The sequence below is a fragment of the Crocodylus siamensis genome, chromosome 2, assembly GCF_052110815.1.
Source record: "Crocodylus siamensis isolate JL-2025a chromosome 2, ASM5211081v1, whole genome shotgun sequence".
In the NCBI taxonomy this organism is placed as follows: Eukaryota; Metazoa; Chordata; order Crocodylia; family Crocodylidae; genus Crocodylus; species Crocodylus siamensis.
Window position 1 is genome coordinate 76,299,409 of NC_143396.1, and position 21,932 is coordinate 76,321,340.

Consider the following 21,932-nt stretch of genomic DNA (forward strand, 5'->3'; position numbering starts at 1 on the left):
CCACTAGAGGACTTAAAGCAGAAGCTGAGTAGACTTTGAGGCACCTGGACAGTGGCACCTGGATGTTGGAAATTGCTTCTCAGAGTAGCAGTTCAGTGCTCACATCCATTTGTTTTTTTAGTCTTGCCATCATCCTCCTCCTTCCCCCTCCCCACCCCCCTTCCCATCTTGGCTGCAGAGTTTCTGTGGTATATCTATCTTGAAGGATCATGTCTTGGAATTGGTTGGCCCTGAGCTTGCTAACCTTAAAGGAGAAGAACCATCCCGTTACCTTCTTATATCTTACAGTTCTACTGTTTTATTAAAATTTGAAGGTCTTACCATATAGTACTGGCTATTGCTGGATTTTATTTTATTTTATTTTTGGAAAACAGTAGTAAAAATATAAATACTATTTCACACAGTAATTTTTTCTTTCATTTCATCTATGTTCATCAGTGTCCCAACAGTACTACATTTCAAATTCTTTGTGCTATTAAGAATCTCTCCATACAGATTACATTAATAAATTTCTGATGATTCGTTTTCAGAAATGGAGATATTGCTGCCAAGATGGAAAATGGAGGAGAAACTTGGTAAAACGAGGAAGTTGAGTTTTCTGTTTTGTTTTGTTCTGAGTAGTCTTTTTTTGGAATTATTTGGTTATCCTTTTTTTGGGGACAGGCTTATTTAAAAAACTGAATTTAACATCTTTGTTGAATTTCCTAAGACATATCAGAACTTGCATAATACATATGAGATTCAGCATGTTTCTGCCCCAATGGCAGTTTTATGTAGATTCTTGGCAAAACTGTTACATGCCATTCCATAAAGAAATTAACATGTCCTAATTACCCATCGATAATATATGCCTACTGTGTGCTGAACGTGGGGGTGTATGAACAATGGTGTAAGATTCTGACAAACTCTTGATCTTTGTTGGATATTTGTGTCCTTCCATGTATTCTGTGGTAGGACACCAGATGTTATGTTTGTGCTCTGGTTACCAAACCTGTTATTCCATGACATAAGAGTTTCTATGACTGTGTTTCTCTCCTTGGTTTGGGCTTTGTGGTCAGGGTCCTGTAATTAGTCAGAGTTGTTTGAGCAATGAAGTGTTCATAACAGCTGAGCTTGATCCAGATTTAGGGATGTGAGTCAACCCTCTGCAGCAAACTAAAGCCAGCCAGCCAGCAACACAATAATCCAGCAAGCAGGGAAGTTTGGGAATTTAGGTTTCACTGGTTTGTGTTTTACTGTTCATAGATTCACAGATTGTAGAGTCGGAAGGGACCACAAAGGATCATCGTGTCCGACTCCCTACTCCTGGCAGGAAAGAGGACTGAGGTAAGACAACCCCAGCCAGGTGATTGTCAAGCCTCCCCTTAAAGACCTCCAAATTAATGATAGTACCACCTCTCTTGGAAGCTCATTCACTGTAAAAAAATTTCATTCTAATGTCTAACCTAAATGTACTCTTCACTAGTTTGCACCCATTGTTCCTAGTTACTCCCTGGGGTGCTCTGGTAAATAGCGCATCATCAATTCCCTGTTGTCCTCCCTTGATAAACTTGTAGGTGGCTACAAGGTCTCCTGTCAGCCATCTCTTGTGAAGGCTGAAGAGATCCAGATCTCTCAACCTCCCCTTGTAGGGTCTTTCACGGAGGCCACTAATCATGCAAGTGGCCCTCCTCTGAACTCTCTCCAGATTCTCCATGTCCCTCTTGAAGTGCAGCACGCAAAACTGGACACAGTACTCCAACTGAGGCATGACCAATGCCGCATAGAGGAGGAACATCACCTTCTTTGATCTGTTGGGCATATATCTGCTAATACACGACAAGGTGCAATTGGCTTTATTGATGGCCTCATTACACTGCCAGCTCATGTTCATCTTGGAGTCAACTATAACTCCAAGACCTCTCTCAGCTTCTGAGCTGTTGAGGAGATCATCCCCCAACCTATAGGTGTGCTGGGGATTCCTCCTTCCTAGATGGAGTACCTTACATTTATCTTTGAACTGCATCCTATTCCGCTCTGCCCATTGATCCAACCTGTCCAGGTTGGCCTGTATCTGCTCCCTGCCCTCTGGTGTGTTAACTTTGCCCCATAACTTGGTATCATCTGCAAACTTGGAGAGGGTGTTCTCCACACCCTCATCCAAATCGCTGATGAAGATATTAAATAACACCGGTTCAAGGACCAAACCCTGCGGGACCCCACTGCCTACCTCCTTCCAGGCCGAGAACAACCCGTCCACCACTACTCTCTGGGTGCAGTCCCTAAGCCAATTGGCCACCCACCTAACTGTATAGGCATCCACTCCACAGCCTGCTAGCTTCCCTATGAGAATAGGATGAAAAACTGTGTCAAAGGCCTTCCTAAAATCCAGGTAGATGGCATCAGCCTCAGCTCCTGTATCAAGGCAGTGTGTGACCTGGTCATAAAAGGCTATAAGGTTTATCAGGCAGGATCTACCTGTGACGAACCCATGCTGGTTTCCTTTCAGCATCGTTTCCCCATCTGGGCCTTCACAAATGTGCTTGTTGATTTGTTTCCAGTATTTTCCCAGGAATAGAGGTAAGATTGACTGGCCTAAAGCTACCCGGGTCATCCCTTCTCCCCTTGTTAAAAATGGGCACCACGTTAGCCCTTTTCCAGTCCTCAGGGATCTGACCAGAGCACCATGAGTGCTGAAACAGCCGTGCCAGCAGCTCAGCTATGACACTGGCCAATTCCTTCAGCACCCATGGATGGAGGTCATTCGGGCCGGCTGACTTGCACTGATCCAGCCCTTCCAAGTGCTCCTTAACTAAGTCAGCACTAACCTTTGGCAGTCTGGTGCTTTTTGGATATCTGTCTATGCTCAAGGTAGGGGATTTGTCTTGGTCAGTACTTAGGAATACTGAAGCAAAGAACACATCGAAGAGCTGGGCCTTTTTGCCTGTGTCAACCACCAACTGTCCTTATTTGTCTTGTAGGGGCCCTATGTTACTCTGCGCTCTCTTTTTGCTCGCTATGTATCTGTAGAAGGACTTTTTTATTATCCTTAATTTTTGAAGCCAGCCTAAGCTCCAGTCCTGCCATGGCCTGCCTAACTGATTCCCTGCAATAGCATGCCAGGGAGGTCTATGTCTCCTTGATGGCTGCCCCCTGCTTCCACTGCCTATAAATCTCTTTCTTTGCTCCCAGTGTTTCCTGGAGTTCCCCTGTTCAGCCAAGGGGGCTTTTTTATCCCCTTAGTATTAACCAAGTTATTGGTGGGGCAGGCAAGGAGAACTTTTTTCATTTAATAGACCCCCAAAAAGCAACACCATAATGGCTGATAGATATCTATTATAATCTTATAACAATTTCTTGAATTAATGTTCGTTAGTCATTTTGCTTTTGTGCATTTGATTGTTTGTTCCCAACTGTACTTTTTTGCACTAGTGCTGATTCAGTGCCATCCTATAAAACGTTGGGCCATATTTCCAAATTATGACAGACCACTAGACAGGAGAAGGACATAGATGAGGCTTTTTTTCAAACAACTGAAGCATCCAAACCACAGAACCTCAAAGATATTTGCATGACCAAAGCCATCATTATGGATTAGTGGTAAGGTTGTTTACATGACTAAAATATTGATATGGATGGGTATAGCTTGTTCAGGAAGGACAGTGAAGGGGTGGGGGGGAGGGAGGGTATATTTCTTTATATATAAAACAGGCTTTGAGGTGAACCTCAGAATCTTTGGAATAAAGTGAAAGGTAGACCTTTTAAAAGGCTCCAGGTTGAGATAAAAGGGATAAATCAATGACAGACCACCAGACAGGAGAAGGACATAGATCAGGCTTTTTTTCAAACAACTGAAGCATCCAAACCACAGAACCTAGAAGTTATGGGTGACTTTGTCGTCTGTGGTGTTATTAACCCAGCAGTTATCACAGTAATCTCTTAAAGAAGACTTTTGGGAACGGATGATTTTTTTCTTTTTAAAGCAACTGAGGAGGAGGCTCTTTTTTATTTACTTTTTACCTATTAAAGAGAAAAGGGTTGAAAAGCAAGGGTGCATGACACCGGGAATGTTAGCATTTATGATCCTAGAAAAAGAAATGATGGAGAACAGTGAAATAAACTTTGGATTTCAGAAAAACAGAGTTGCCGCTCATAGGCAAGGATAAAAGGAACGCAGAAGAGTTGGATGTTTCTTAAATAGATAATAGTAAGGGGATAGAATAGAAGAGTATGAAGCATAACAAGAAACCTGTTTAGCTAAACCATGAGCTCTTCAATTACTTAAAATTTGAAAGGAATCTTAAACTTGGCCACATTACTAAGAATGAGTACAAAATTAGATCATCAGTATGTAGGGAAAAGTCAGAAAGGCATATACATTAAGATATTGTTTATATCCCTTGCTAACTGTAACAGAAAATTGTTCCCATGAATACACTGGAAGTAAGACAACAACCAAAGAATACATAGGTCCCATGATCAATTGGGACAGGAAGGTAATAATGGGCAAGGAGAAGAATGCTGAAGTGTTTGATGCCTTCTTTTACTCTGGTAATCACAAAAAAGGTTAACAGATGATGACTAGCATCAAGGGCAGGAGTTTTACTACTCAGCATAAAAGAGCAAATTATTCTTAGATTAGCTAGATATTTTCAAAGTAACAAGACATGATGGTTTTCATATCAGAGAACTCACAGAAGTAGCTGAAGTAATTGCAAAACCATTGGCTACTGTCTTGCAGAATTTACGGAGGTCAGACAAAGTCCCAAAGAATTGATATGGGTAAATACGGTGTCCATCTTAAAAAACATAGGGAAAAAATGGAAGTACCCAGGAAATGACAAACCTGTCAGTGTAACTTCAAGAGCTGGAAAAGATACAGAAACACATCATCAAAGACTCCATTTCTAAGACCTACAGGATAATGAGGTGATAAATAACCTCATTATTTGTCAAGAGCAATTGGTAATGCTTTGCTTATTTCCCTCTATAGCCAAGTGATGGGCTTTGTATTCCATGATACATTCAAAAATAAGTTAAGGAAATGCCACCTTGATTAATTCACTATAAGGCGAGTGTATATTTGATTGGATAACCTTAATCAAAGTGGAAAGAAGCACCGAGAGCAGTTCCTCATAGGTCTGCCCTATGTGTAATATTGTTTAATATCTTTCCTAAAGGATTTAGATGAGGAAATTAAGAGTGTGTGTATTAATTTTGTGGAGGATATTAAGCTGGGTGGGATTGAAAGCATTTTGTAGGGCAAGATTTGGATTTAACATGGTCATGATCTTGATAATTTGGAAATATGACCCAACATTTTATAGGATGGCACTGAATCAGCACTAGTGCAAAAAAGTACAGTTGGGAACAAACAATCAAATGCACAAAAGCAAAATGACTAACGAACATTAATTCAAGAAATTGTTATAAGATTATAATAGATATCTATCAGACATGAGTCAGCAGTGTAACATTGCTGTAAAAAAGCTAGTAGTACATTGTGATGTATTAACAGGAGCATTATGTAAATCAAAGGAAGTGACTCTTCCACGCTATTAAGTGGTTCTGAAAACACTTCTGAAGTATTGTGTCCAGTTCTGGATGCCATCATTCAAGAAAGATGTGGGCAAATTGGAGAGATTTTAAAAGCAACAATAATTAGAAGTCTAGAGAACCTAACATACTACAAGGTTATGAGAATTGGGATTATTTAATCTAGAGAAAAAGAAACTGAGAGGGGGTGGAGATATAATAGAAGTCTTTAAATATGGAAAGGGTTGTTAGAATGGCTCCACTGAGGACAGAAAATGTGATGGATTTAAGGTGTAACAAGGGTGATTTAGGTTAAATAAATATGAAGAATTCTTTAACTGTGAGTGTGGTTATACATTGGAATAGATTAGCTACAGGAGTTGTAGAATCCACATGGTTGAGTTTTTAAGTGCAGGCTAGACAGATATTTGTCTAGGAAAGTTGAAAGTGAGATGGTCCTGCCATGAACAGAGGACTGGACTCCCTAACATATCAAAATCCATTCTAGCCCTATTCTATGATTCAATATCCATGCTAGAGATCATGTGTCTTATCTTTAACCCTTCCTCTTCCTTGGCCCAGTGATCATATAGGCATTCTACTTGCTGGATGCATCTCCACATGCAAATACGGTAGAGTAAACCCACACCAGGCAGGCATCTACATGTGTGAGGGTGTGAGAGCAGATTTCCTGCTTCCATCGGTAATCTGCTCCTGGCCTCTGGGGCCCTGCACCAGCCCCCTGCTGACCCCAAAGTGAGCTGGAAGCCCTGGCTACAGCTGCCTGCAGCTGGAAGCCACATTTAAAAGGCAGCCCCACATGCTGCTCCCAGGTCACCTGACTTCCTGGCCTAGAGCAGCATACAGAGCATGGTGGCAGCATGTGGTGGCTCAGTCACTGCATCCTCTTCCCACTGAACCATAGCAGCCCCAGGCCTCAGCAGTGACATCCACCACCCCTGCTGGCCACCATGTTGCCCCACTGGTGGTCTTACTGTACCACACAGCCACCTGGCTGCCTGGCCTAGCTCCCCATGGTGTCTCAGGCATCTTGCCATTGCACCACTGCCACCCAGACCCTGTGCTGCCACCCCAGCCCTGGCAGAGACACTGATGATGCACTCCTGGATGCCACCAACAGGGGCATCCACACCCTCCTGTGCCTCCGGTCCTGCCACCTCTGGGCCTGCCTGGCCAACCAGGACTGGTGGCTGCATGTCATCCAGACCACCTGGGATGATGAGCAGTGGCTCAAGTCCTTTTGCATGACCCAGGCCACCTTCCAGGAGCTCCTGGAACAGTTCCACCCACATCTGGAGCAGCAGGCCACCGCCATATGGTGACCTCTCCCTGCAGACACCTGGCTGGCCATTGCTCAGCTCAAGCTGGCCACGTCTGCCAGCCTGCACTATGTCAGCCATGTCTTTGGTGTGGGCAAGATGACTATGGGAAAGGCCATCTTGGAGGTGTGTGGCACAAGTTTTGACAGAGCTGGAACAAACTGAAAATCTGATTTCCATTAATTTTAAAAAGAGAGGGATTTTAATTTTTTTTTTTAATTTTTTTTGTGTTTTTCTTTGTTTTTCTGGTTTGTGTTTTACATTTTTTACAGCCAGCTGCAGAGTTCATGTCCTCTGAGTGCTTGGATTTTCATGCAGAGACTCCTTCCATGCAGCTCCACATGGTATTTAGAAAGTGGTCTGTTTTGGGAAAAGGATGAAGTTGTGACCAGTTGATCTAAGATTACTTGCTTCATCCTCCTTTTTAGTAAAATTTAAATATTTTCATCTAAATCTAATTCACAAATTAAATTGTAAATTATTAGAGATAGGGATGTGTATATAAATTTATAGAACTTTATAAATTGTGATGCTATTGCACTTAGATTTAAAAGTTTGAACATGAGTTCATAAATTAAGAGGAACGTGTATAGAATTGGTGAGCTCTCGCTTGTAGCTGAATTGCAGGCATAGTTGAGCAATTCATTTGATGGATAAGACCACATTTATTTGGCCCAGGTGTTCCTTTATTTGTGACACACTGAAAAACTTCACAGTGTTGAATAGCCCCTTTAAACTCCCATTTCCACCTGCTTTTTCTGGCAGGTTTCTAGTGTTACTAGTTTTCCCTATGTCCCTTTGTTTAGGTGTGTTTCTTTGTCTCTGCATCTAATTTAGCAAATATGAAAAAGGGTATAGTAAAATTTAAAAAGCTAGTACTGAGAGTTTCTCACATTACCACCATGTGCTCTACTATGCAGGTGTACACCACAGGAACAGGTGAAATATGGTGTGAATGATATCTGTAATGAATGTTTCCCCAGATGCAATTAAACATCTGTTATACACTATTGGGCATTTCCCCCCTCTCACTATCAGAATATGTTAAAATCTAAAACCCCAGTGAATTCTAGGTATCCTCCAGCAATCCACATGCCTTTCATGTATGGGGGTCAAAGACATTCCTCTGGTGTTACATGATATTTAACTTTGAGAGAAGTCTATCAAGCAAAGGCCAACACAAAATTAAGGCAATGTGTTGTTCAAAAATTGCTCAGAGCCAAGAATAGTTATTTGGATATGCTTAATTTATTGTCTGAGTCCTAACAGTCTGGCACTGTATAATGTTAGCCTGTGCATAACACAATTAGCTACAGTGGGCTCATGCCAGGACCTTTAAAAGTACAGTTCCCACATCTCCCAAAAAACCCATAAAAATATTAGCAGTCAACATAGGGTTATAACTATTTGAAATTCAGTTTCAATCTGTTAACTAAACTAACTACTCATTCTTTTCATCCTGGAACATCTAGGAAGATCTAGGGATGGTACAGCCATTCATTCCTGTCCCGGATTTGACTTTTCATTAAACCCAGCTTGGTCATATCCCTGACTAGACAGTCCACTGTGAATGGACTGACCTGGGTTGTGTTCATGCATTTTTGGTGTTCTGTTGTCTGCCTATCCTAATATTATAATCTTTTCAGTTGTAGGTAACACTGTACCTTGACTTTACATGATATTCTCCTAACTATTCTCCTAAAATCATTCCTCTTTACATCTGCCATCTTTCAAATAAATACCTTTTCTGTTCTCTCCAGCTTTCTGATGCCTTTTTCATTTAATGCCTTTCTCATTTAATGCAGCAGCTTCAAGTCCATAGAGTAATACTATTAGTACACTGGTTTGATATATTTGCACTTTGACACCAAACAAAAAAATGATGGGGTGATAAAAACATTGTCAGTTTCTGTATGACACTTTTGGCTAAGGCACGTTTCCTTTTAACCTCATCCATTATGGAATCATCTGCACTGGTCCAGATTTGTGAGGACACATAAGGAACCCTTTGTTCTGCAGCTTTACCACTGCTGTTCTTCAATACTTTATCTTGTTGCTTTTCCAGGATGCAAGCCCTTCATCTCCTTAGCATTCACTGTAAATCTAAATTGGCCACAGCAATTTTCTAAGATAGTAAAGAGTATCCTTATTAATTCAAATGTTTCTGATAATTATACAATTTTATTAGCATAAGCTAAGCAGCTGAACGTCAGGCCACCAACCCTTAAACTTAAACTGGTCATTAAGAATGTTGGAGGAGAATATGATGGAAAAGCAATGGTGATTTAGGGCTGCCTTGTAAAGCAGACTTTGACTTGAAGCAGTCACTTATTTCTCCAGCAAGTCTCAGGACACTACAGGTATTTTTATACATAACTTTTATCATTCCAATTGCAACCCTTCTACTGCGCACCTATCAGCAGCAACAAGGGCCAGGTTCAATTTTGGGGTACTAAATATGTTTCACTTTGGCTTGGCCCCCCCTCCCCCCAGACTACCTGGGAAACACTAAATGAATCACCAATAAAACCAACAACCCTTCCCTCACAAGCAATGTAAACACAAAATCCAAATTTATTACAAAGAATAAAGAAAAAAAAAAAAGGAAACACTAACTATAATTTTAAAACCCTAAACTACAAAACAAGGTCTATAGGTGGCACCCTCTTGGGGAGGCTTTATGCATTCCCAGGCAGTCGGGGACTTGGGGATCCCCAATGGGTAGTACCAGGGTCCCATGCCCCTATACCTGCCCTTCAGCAATGGGCTAGAGGGAGATGCGGGGGCGGGGGGGGGGACCACACCAGAGAGTCCTATGAGCTGCTCCATGGGTTTACAGAACAGCAGGGAGCTGTTTGAGAATGTAGGTCCTTCTGCATTGCAAGGGGCCCCTTATTGCTCCCTGCGAAGTTGTGGCAGTGATCTCCACTTCCACATGGTGGTTTTGAGGGGTTAATTACAACTTTCATCAGCATTTACCCCAAAATTTCTAGTACTAATTCCAGCTCTGCTGGGGTGAGGAAACTGCCAGAGAACTCAAAGAAAAGCCAGACAAACAGCAAAAGAGACTGATGTGTAACCAGCACCAACCATCCTGCTTGGTCAGGACCAAGAGCTACAAAAGCAACAACAAGGGCCAGGCCAAAACCATGCCAAGCCCAAACCCAGGCCCAAACGTGCAGCAAATGTACAGCTGGGCTCAGCAACACAGTTAGGCTGAGACACAACAGCTGTAAAAACAAGAAAAAGGGGACTCCAGCCTGTCCTGCACCAGGGCCTGAACATACAACAAAAGAGTGCCAGGCCTATTTTGGCACAATTAGCACCCAACCACACTGCTTGGTTGAAGCATAAACTGTAAAAGGGACAAAAGGAGGCCCAGGCCTATTTCACTTGGCCTGGACTGGGCAGCAAAACAACCCGCCAGACCTATATTACACTGAGGCCAGGATAAAAAACTGCCAGGTCTCACCCTGGCTCAAACCACACCAGTCTTCACCCTAGCCCAAATCTGCCAGCCAACCATATGGCTGAAGTTCAGTTGCACAGCTAGGCTGAAATGCAACAGTTGTGAAACAGTAAAAAGGGTCCAGGCCTACGCAGCCAGGATATTTAGTCTCAGGTATACTACCCAATTGCTGAGACACTACAATTCCCAATACAGGGAGGTAGTTACTATCAGAACCCTGTTCTTGGTCAGTCTGCAATAGGGATTAATACACTCATGGTACCACCCTACTCAAGGCCTGCGTGACCAGTAACTGCCAGGACCCTGCTCCTGGTCAGTTTGCACTAGGATTTAATATAGAGGTTTTCAACTGGGGTACAGGTACCCCTTGGGGTACTTGGGAAGGCCTCAGGGGGTACTTGGCAGCACGTACCACTGCCACCTCCGCGGCGCCAGCACTTCTGCCACCAACACTTTTGCTGCCAGTTACTTTCGCTCATTTGCCACTGGGAGGCCCTCCCCCCACACACTGACCAGCCGCTGGGGGACATTCCCTCACCACCACCAATCAGCTGCTCACCAATCAGCTGCTGGGTCCTCCCCATTCATCAATCAGCCCCCCGGGGACTCCTTCCTTCTTGACCAATCACCAGGGAATACACTGACCCAAAAAGGTTGAAAACCCCTAGTTTAATACACTTGTGGTATCACCCCACTCAAGGCCTGCACCCCAGCAAGGCATGCAGCTGGAGTTCAGCAACAAAGCTATGCTGAATGAAAAAGAAATTGAAACAGCAACTAAAACATACGAGGCTCTCAGCCCTGACCCAGAGTGCACAAGCAAAACTGCCAGGGTCCAACCTTGGCTAGTCTGCTGCAGGAATTGATACCCCCTCCCATAGCATCATCCTACTTCAAAGCCAGAAAAAAACAAAAGGGGAAAGAAGAGGGAGAGAACAGGGGTCTCAGGCCCTGAGACAGACTTTATCTCCCTGTACCTGAGGCTTTCCCTTCACATAGCTTCAGTTTGCTTCTCTAGTGAAAGTGGGGTGGGGGAACACCCCCATGCAGAGCAGGTTTTCTTGTCTGGCTCCCAATTCAGCTTTCCAGGTCTCAGCAGCCCTAGGAGAAAAAGAGATGGCCTGAACCTTAAATAACCTTTCTGATATCATCACAAGGTCCCAATCAAGAAACAGCATCATTTGAACACTGCTAATGCAGACCAATCAATTCAAAAGTGATCAGTGTTCCTGGATCTAGCCAGAGACACTAAACTGATTTTACAGGTTCTTTTAAGAAGTCTTAAGACAATGATCTGGAGGCAATGAGAGGGCAAGGTCCTCTTCCAGTCCCCCCCAAAAATGTGTGGATGTTACATTATGCTCTTAGCTGGAAAACCATATGACCATGCTGTTTTCCATAGTGATTCCCTCAAATGTCTCTGTAAACTTGATAAAAAAGCAGTCATCTTTAATTCCTAGTCTCACTTTTTTCCATCAGCAGTTGAAGTATGAAGATCTGATCAAAGTACTTTCAGCTGTCATTTCACAAGTAGGCTGGAAGCCTTTTTAACAGTTTGTAACCTTGGCCCAACTGTGGATCCTACAACTTGTTTTCCTTGTGTATAGGTTAAAACTTCTGTCTTTTATATTGTCTCCTTGAATGTTTCCCAAGTAAACTTTACTGTTTTTATGAAAATCTGGCTAGAAGGAAGGTTCTGATTTCAAAGCAGTACAGACAACATCCATGTAGCCTCTTCAGGCAAGTCTAAAAGGAAAACCATGATTTAAAATCTAAGCCATCCAATCCTGTTTTGGCTCTGTAAGACAACAGAGGATTAGGGCAGAACTCACGATACTGATTTCTGGTAGTCCACCAAGCTCTTATATAATGCAAGCTAAATGAAGCAGATTGGTCTAACAAGTTATTACATTTGAAACTCACGGTTGTAGAAATACCATAGCAAGCAAAACTGATTTAACTAAACCAACTACATTAGTGTATTAGTGTTTAAGTTATTTCTCAAGTGCCTGCTGGTGTTGCATGGACCTTGAAATCTGAATGCTAATATTGTCAGGTGATGTAGGTCTGTTACTACTTTTGCTATGTTTTGGAGATCAGCTGTCTCAGCCTGCTGTAGTCATTGCTTGAAAGGGCCTCAAACAGGCAAGGAGCTCAATTGCCCCCTTTCTTCTCTTCTGAAATCTGGACAAGGTGTCTGTAACATGTCCAAAATGGAATGATAATCTCATAAAACCAGCGGCTACTTCTTATGACACTACTGCTGTTTGACAACTGCTTCTTATCATAGAAACGTACAACACTGCACTCTCGAAGTGGTAGCAACTGCAATTTATATTGCATTTTTCTACTTCATCTTCTCCTTTATAAGGTTTCAGTGAGAAGTCACCCGTTTCCAACAGTGCAGGCATTCTTGTTTTTAGTTCTTCTCTTGGGCAAATTGACAGCAAGTGACTGTCCTTACTTTATTGGTGCTGTCCTGTCATTTGACAGTGAAAAATAAAGATCATGATCAGACTTCTTAATAGATTATTTTGTTTTATATTTACACTAATGTCTACCAACCTTTGGCATTAAGGGCAGGGTTGACCAGTAGCTACATATCTAAATCTGCACTTCACTGCAGCCTGCCTAAACTCATGCCTGCAAAATTGTGGGTCCCTGAACATTACAATGTCAGGTATGTTCTGTCTATCAGAAGTCAATTTTAACATGCATGATCACCTGTTTGCTATAGCATATTCTGGTACAGACATGTCAGGAGCGTGAGAAAATTTAATCCAGGATGTGGACATATTTGCTTACCCTGGTTAGAAAAACTTTTGGCTCTTGTTCCAAGGACCCACATTTTCTTGTGTCACCGTTATGAGCTCTTTAGCTTGACTCAGCCTATACTTAGACCTATGTGACATGTTAAAGCTTCCTCAGTGTTACTGTTCTTTTGAGGCCAATATAAACATGCGTGGCTTTTCTACTAGATTTTTCAATCCCTAAATTATTTTCATGTATCCTTTTATCATATTTGCAGTAGCATCTTTGGAATCACTAACCCAGTACCTTTAAAACAAAATATTGTGTAATCCTGGTACATTCTAGATATGAGCGTGCTGCCTCAGCCATTGTGGGTTAATACCTTAATTACTTTCAGCAAGCTCCTATCTTCAGTAGTGCATCTTACAACCGCAGCTTTCATTTCAACTAGACTGACGTGTAGGAATCTAGCTCTGAGCTCTGCTCCACTGAACTTTGACCAGATGTTCTGGAGAATGTGTATGTAAGCACTAACCCTCTCTAATATATATTCATGCAGTAGCATAACTAGGGAGTGGTGAACAAGGCAGCCACTATGGCCAGAGCTATTGGTGGCACAGCAGCAAAGTGCTGTGGGATACTTCTCACAATCCCTCCAAAACTATGGCTGTGTCAATGTAGCATTCGGCAGTGCCTGCTGAGAAATGCTGCATCTGCTCTGCATACACTGACTTGTGAACCAGAAGCAGAGTAGAGAGTTAGTGTCACAATGACTATTTGTAATTTCCCGTGAATTTCACTTGAATGCTTTGCCTTTTCAAGCCAATCAGCATAGCTGCCTCCTTTCAAGCTGACAGCTTGCCCTCCAGTGAGAATCCTAGAAGGGCCCCCAGGGGTTCTCTCCTGCCATGTCTTTGTTGCTAGTGATTATGGCTGGGAGGAGGTTCTCTAATGATATTAGTCCTTGGCCAAAGCTAAAGCAAAGTCAGTCAGCCATGGGTGGGCTTTGGGCCCTTATCTAATCTTAGTCCCAGTTTGGATGGTGTACCATCCTTCTTCAGGCCTCACGTTGGCCTGACTCATTATTGTGCTCACCCTGGGGTCTTCCCTCGGGGTACTGTCTCTACCCCCACAGGGGCTACTCACACCTTCAGTATCAGTTTTCTTTTTCCCCTCTACAGGCTCACTGCTGTCCCAGTCTCTGCCAGCATCATCCAGGATCCACGGCTTTGAGAGAGGCAAGTACCCTGGCTCCTCCAAGATAGACTTAGCAGGGCATCCCACTTCTTGTGGTTGCCACCACTTGTCCCTGCCAGGGCATCCACTTGTTTCATGCCACTCCAGGCTCTCAGGAGGCCTCACTTCTGGTCCTCCTCGTATGTGGGTTGGTGGGGCTTTTATCCCACTTTCTGAGGGCCAGCTGACAAACTAGCATCGACATGCAGCTACAAATCATGCCCACGCTGGCTCTGGGGAGTGTGCCTGTTCTCCAATGGTGTTCTGCTGTTGTCTCTTTCCTTGTCTCTCCAGCACCAGTGACATCTCCACCATCATTGCATCTTTGATCTTCTGTGGTATTCTGCGGCTGCACTTCTCTTTTCACTCTGTTGGCGTAGGTAAGTTTTGATTCATGGTGGTGTCCCCACCACACTATTATTTCTAGATCAGGAGCTAGTGCATGTGAAGAGAGGTGTGGCATGTTTCAGCTTGGCACTACCTTGAGCCATAAAGATATAGAGCTGGATCCTACTCTACCTTGCTCAACTCTATGAAAGCTTTATTTCAATGTATCATCATCTTAGTTTCAAGGCTAAGACAGAAAGCAGTGAACAAGAGGTGAACCCACTAATTGTTCATATTACCTGTTTTTTCAGGACCAGGAATAGGTAACAGATAGGTAACAGGTAGCCTAGGATCTGGCCTTTTCTCTTTCAGATAGTTCCCTACAGGCAGCAGTTCCACTTCCCTGTCAAATTTAAAGGGCCAGTCTTCACAAGGGTCTTGGGAAGAAGTTCTTGTAAGAGCATAAGTTCACCCTTTGGAAGGTTAATAGTGACTAGTCAGCAAAAGGATACTCTTAGGGAAGGGGTTGCTACTGCATACCACTTTGATATTATCCTGGGCATTAAGCTCTGTGCTAAAAATATCCTTTCCAGGCTGTGCTCAGCTGAGTGCTGATAGCCAGGGACAGCATGCAGAACTCAAGGCATAGTTAATTGTAAGTTGCCCTTGGAATCCCCTAAGCAAGCAGTACCTCTCCATCACCACTAACTGAGCTGTGGGAAACCAAGAGAAGCAGCAGCAGGGCAGAAGCAACCTAGTAGCTGAAGAAGTAGCCTCAGTCAAAGCAGCTGGAATAGGCTCAACCTTTGTACCTAAAGGAGACTGTGACATTAACATGCTCCACTAGATTGCCTTCTTGTTGTAACCTCCCGGTCTCCTGAGGGCTGCAGTCTCCTGGCCATCTCTGTTCCTCCCAATGCTTCCTTCCCTCCCATCCTCCTTTTTTTCCCCCCTCACCCCCATTTTTATTTTCTTTCCGCCCCACATAAAAAACTTAGAAACAAATAAATACATAAATATGAAATATTTAAAGCCAATATATGCCAGCATCCACTCTCAGTTTGTGTGGTGCATGCATTTCTTCCTGTACTATTTGGAAACCTTGTACTGTGCAGATAGACTCTTATGGATTCTGCTGAAGTCAGCTAATGTGAAGTCAGGTGACTACCAATTACTCCATTGTGCCGATCACACAGGTTGTATATGACAGGAATGGATGAGATCTTCATGGCTGCACTATGTAACTTTCTGTCTCATCCCAGAGAATTAGCAGGAGGAAATCATTGAAGAAACTACAGTGAAGAAACTATAAAGTAGATCCTTGCTTTTTCTCTTTTCTAGAGAAGGGCAGAAGTAAAGATTTTAACTCCAGTGTGTACATAAATGGAATAAAGATTGATTTGGTGGACTATGTTTAGAAGCTTATTGTGAGAAGGTGAACAGGATTGGCTACAGTAGGTTTTCCAGCTCCAGGTAATGTGTGGACAAGCTAGACTGGGTTTTATTTCAATTGGCAATGGAATAGTTGGTATTTTCTCTGTAAAATGTAAACTACAAACAAGAAGTTAAAAAATGTAGTTTATAGCAGGAAGCAGGTTGACTCTCTGATATGTAAGTATTTTAAATCCTAGATGGGAATAGCTATGATGGTTCATATTATAAATGCAAATGGAATAGTGGAGATATGTGATCTAGGAGCAGAGGAAGCTGGAGATGTCAAAATTCCATCTATCTCCTTCTAGTGAAAAAAAGTTCAGCTATTTAGCTAACATGTTTAAGGCATGACAGCTTCTACAGTTAGTGGGCGAGAAGGGAATGCTGTGGCTAACATCACATTTGGCCATTTTTAACATCCCTGGCCTGTAAAGTATCTACTGGTATTTATACCTGGGTCAGCCTTCAGTGCAAGTTTGGAATAGCACTAAAATCCATTACTCTGGAGTATAGTGCCTTCAAATTGTTCTGCTACCAATCGCTGCTTAACTTCTAGACTGGAAGACTTCAAAATGCCTATGATGTCTCATGTATTGCCTTTAGATAGTCTGTTACAATAAATTTTGCTTTAGAGTACAATGTGTATCTGTATGCATACATTTACATATGCACAAAAGGTCATTATTTACTAGGTCCAATGATCACAAACCCTTGGAAAACCGTTTTAGGCTGGACAGAAGGAAAAACTTTACTGTCCATGTCCCCAGGGCCTAGAATAGACTCCCCCCAGAGGTAGTGCAAGCACCTACTCTGGATTCCTTTAAGAAACACTTGGATGCCTATCTTGCTGGGATCATTTGACCCCTGCTGACTGCCTGACCTTTGGGCAGGGGGCTGGACCTGATAATCTTACAAGGTCCCTTCCAGCCCTAATGTTTATGAAGTCTATTAAATCTGCACATAGTTTCATAGTTTCTAGGGTCGGAAGGGACCTGAGTAGATCATCTAGTCCGACCCCCTGCCATGGCAGGAAAGAGTACTGGGGTCAAATGACCCCAGCAAGGTGTACATCTAGCCTCCTCTTAAAGACCCCCAGGATAGGAGCCTGCACCACTTCTCTTGGAAGTTGGTTCCAGATCCTAGCCACCCTGACCATGAAGTAGCGCCTCCTGATATCTAGCCTAAATCTACCCCCTGCCAGCTTGTGACCGTTATTCCTGGACACTCCTGGCAGTGCTCGGTGGAGCAGGGACTTCCCCAGTGCCTGCTGGTCCCCCCTGACTGGTTTGTAAGAGGCCACTAGATCCCCCCTCAGCCTTCTCTTATGGAGGCTGAACAGGTTCAGGTCCCGTAGCCTCTCCTCATAGGGCCTGCCCTGCTGCCCCCTGATCATGTGAGTGGCCCTCCTCTGGACCCTCTCCATGTTGTCCACATCCCTCTTGAAGTGCAGCACCCAGAACTGGACACAGTACTCCAGCTGCGGCCTGACCAGTGTTGCAAAGAGGGGGAGGATCACCTCCTTGGACCTGCTCGAGATGCATCTGTGGATGCATGACAAGGTACGGTTGGCCTTCCTGACTGCATGCCCAAAAACTCATACCATGTGAGATGATAGTGACATGTTAAATTGCAGATTTAACCATACTGATCATACACTTCTAACCAGTTTACCTGAAATCTTTCTATTATTCTGTTTTTTCTGATAGCAGCTTCACAGAGTTTACTTCTTTCCCTCACCGAAAATTAATTTTACCTCCCTGCCCCCTAAGTATTCATAAAATGTTACACTGGCTAGAGGTCCAGAACAAGCAGTATTCAGTTCTGTGCTGGGGACCTTTAGAGTCAGGTGTGCTAGGATCTTTAAAGGTACTGCTAGGTGAGATGGCAAAACTTTACACTGTAGGGAAAAAAGGAAGTTTCTAAATTATGAAGGCTTACTTGCACGTGTTAGTAGCCCTTGAATGCTCTAAGATATTGGATTTTAAATACTAACTTTCATATTCAAAAAAAAATTGTTTGGTGTCAGAACCAGAGATATTTTAAATGTAATAATCTCTGTGAGCCTTATCAGATTTAATTCAAAGTGCTACAAGAGCTTGGAAGTAGGAGTGAAAAGATACGGAAAACAGTGCCAATAACTTTAAATAGCCTTACATTGTTTCTACAATTATATGTCTCACACTATACAGAAATACAACATACATAATAGTGTGACAGATGGTTTTACTAGTGTTCATTTCAGATTCAGAGTGCAATTCTTTGTCAGATTCAGAGTGCAATTCTTTCTATATACCACCCCGTACTCTCTTTCATGCACATGTTTGTGCATGTGTTACATTTTAAGTTATAACTTCTATTAAATAATATAACTTAAAGGGGAAAAAAAATCTCACAGTCCAAGAACCAAACAGTTGCAATGCTTGGCTGAAATGACCATTATCTTGTGCCATGTATGGAGCTTTCACTGAGAACTCCCTTCATCAACTAAATGAAGATGAATGCTTATTAGGGGGGAAAAAAGGCTTGCTGTGATCAACTTCCCAAAAATAATCAGAGTGAGGCACGCAACCTGAACATTAGGTCCCTTAATGGCTGGTTTGGAGAGAACTGAGCAAGGCTAAGGATCCTTGGCTGCCTGCACTGAGTCATAACTTTTTAAACAAGGCCCTAAGTCAGAGCTATCAGTCCTGTGATGCTGTTTTCCTGGCTCATGATAAGCCTGTCTCTTTCTATCCCAGGCTTGGGCCTGTGATTTAACATAGCAATGACAGCAATTGCTAGTCCCCAAAACATCCTTTGCAACTCTCATCTAATACAAATCACTTATTCTTTGTGAAAGATGAGTGAGTCATGCAAGTAACAGACGGCACATTAAGGCTACATTGTTAAAGTGTACTTTAATTAGTTATGTGGCATATAATGATGTGAGGTCAAATAATAATTTAATTTTGTACACTATCCTTTTTTGTATATTACTGCTGGACCACCCTCTATGATAAAGGATCTCCCAATAATATATGGGATGCTTACCAGAGAACACCAAGAAATTCACAATTCTTTTTCCACAAAGGCTCTTTACATATCTTTAAAGTCTTTCTGCATTATAGAAGTGACTTTGAAATCTGTAGCCTAACCCTTTGTAAAATATCATTGGGAAAAAGAAAACAGATGCAAACCCATGCTATAAAATTAAATGAGCCTTTTTAGACAAAGTATAGCATACCACTTAGCTATTAATTTTTACCTCTACATCATAACTGCCCAAGGCTTTCCCTTTATATATCTCTAAATGCAGTGAAGTTGGTTTCTGGAAGAAAAACATTTGTTTTATTTTTGTTAAACCTAAGTAAATGTACTAACACCCTGATAAAAGTATACCTCTTAAATGAATCCAAATATTAGCTGGTTTTACTTCAAATATTTAACATGGTAGCATGGTGGGGAGGGAGGGCAATTTTGTTAGAAATGAAAGTGCCTTGTTCATCAAATAAACTTGCCAGAAAGGAAAAAACCTGAAGAAAACTGGACATATTATTTAGTTCCTCGGTATTTATGCAGAAGAGGGAGGAGGCTGTAGTTTCCCAGAACAGTCAAGGATTGGTAGGGCCACAGATTCTATAGTGGGGATCATTGAAATCAAGGGTCACATGTATGTAACACTGGTAGGATTTCAGCTGTTCCGCACTTATACTCATTTTATTTTGAACATTTTTACATGCTAATTTTAATGTGAGCACCATCAGAATAAATCATGAAGGCCTTGGGTTACTGGTATGAGTGAATTGATCTCAGCTCCCAAATTGCAACTGGCTCTACACAAGCAAACTCCCAAACTCTCATGATGCCCTGCAGAAGTCAGTGGTTCTCTGGCAAGGTGCAGGGATGCCGTTGCAGGCCAAAGGCCCACAATAGGTCTTTAGTATCACTGGGTGCATCTGCACATACATCTATGCATCCGAGATCAGTTTACTTGCAAGTAAACTATTTGTGGGTAAACGCTTCTGGGCAGGCACCTACGCATGCAGGGACTTGGCAGCAGATTTGCTGCCCTTAGCACCAAACTGGCGCCACTTCCTGCAGCCCTGTAATGGGCCCCTGCTGCCACTGGGGGGAGCTCCAGGCTCCAGCTGCAGCTGCCAGCAGCTAGCTTTCTTCTTAAAAAGGAAGCCCTGCTTTCTGGCCAGCCACTTCCCTAGCCACAAGCAATACGTGCAACATAAGAGCAGCATGTAGCAGCTCTCTCCTTGCCAATGCTGCCTCCCTACACCATACTTGCTCCAGCCCCTGCCCCTGGCAGTGATAAACAGTCCTGCTGTTTGAGTTAGGTGGCTCCTGCTGGCCACCACACTAACCCCGTTGGCCCACCATGCCAACCACTGGCTGGCCCATGACTGTCTGAGCCCTCCTGTCTCCCCCACATGCAGTGACCTCCTGCTTGGCCCCACTGTGCCATTCCAGGGCCACTGCCACTGCCCAGGTGCCACCTGAACCCCATCCAGCTGGCTGGATCCCAGCAGGGATGCTGATGGCATGCTGCTGGATGCCACGTCTGGAGCCACCCTTGCCCTCCTGGACTTCCAGCCCTGCCACCTCTGGGCAGAACTGGCTCAGTGAGCCAACCAGGGACATCATCTTCCTGCTTTACTCAGCCTTGGTGAGGCAGCTAGAGTACTGCATCCAGTTTTGGGCCCCGGGACATGGATAAGTGTGAGGTAGTATGCCTAACCTATTTATACCTTATAGCTATAAAGTTATACCCTCTTGTTTCAAGATGGGATTATAGTTGACAAGAAGAATTTTTATTACCAATTTAATTTTAGTGGTAAGCCTGACTCTTGTCTGCCACTTGATGGAAAATTATGATAATTTTTTTGGTGGGGGGAGGGAGGGATTCAAACACCACTATATTTAACTTAAATATGTTGATTTTTTTCTAATACCAAACTCTTGTAATCCTCTTCTGAATCTCTGAAAATACTACCATCCTTATTATACACTCACAATTATCATTTTTTTCTCTGTTAATTGTCTTTTGTTATTCTCATTACATAACACCAATCATTATGTTTAGGGGTTCAGAATTTTCTTTTTTTATTTTCTTTCAGGTCATTTCTTTAGGTTCTGATAACTAAACAGTTCCATATATATAAAAAAATTAGGATCCACAACAAAACACGAGCAAGAAACCCAAAAAGATGGTATAATTCTTTACAATCCTCTTTTAGGAATTAGAATTATCAGGTAAAAAGAGTTCTTCCACCGTTATGCCTGATTATTTAACTTGTAACAATGACTCTTAAGAGTTCTTAATGTTATCTTAATGTTCTTCTTAACATAAAACTCATCTGACCTCAGTCCTTTTCCTGCCTGGGGCAGGGGGTCAGACATGATGATCCTTCGGAGTCCCTTCCAACTCTACAATCTATGAATCTATGAAAAACTTAAAAGAAAAGTTTTACTGTTTCTTGCAAGGCTCCTGTATCTTCTAGCGTTGATCCGGTATTTTTATCCATCTTCCATAGACGAATCTTCATTCATTCATTCGCAGCCTCAGCCCATTGCAAGTTTTCATAGTTGACTCTCCAACTGTCTATCAACTCCTCATTAATACAGCTGTCCTTCTCCTCTGTGCCACGTCACTCCTTTCCTCCTCATCCAGGTCTCTCTTTGACCCTGCCCTTCTCTGGGGCCATTTTAATTTCATGGAGAAAACACTCCAGAAGTGCGGGTCCCGGTGAGATCTCCCATGCTTTGCTGGCTCCTGTCCACTCCTGGGCAACATCCATATCACATTCTCTTCTTAGAATCATAGAATCAATGAGTTGGAAGGGACCTAGACAGATCATCTAGTCCGACCCCCT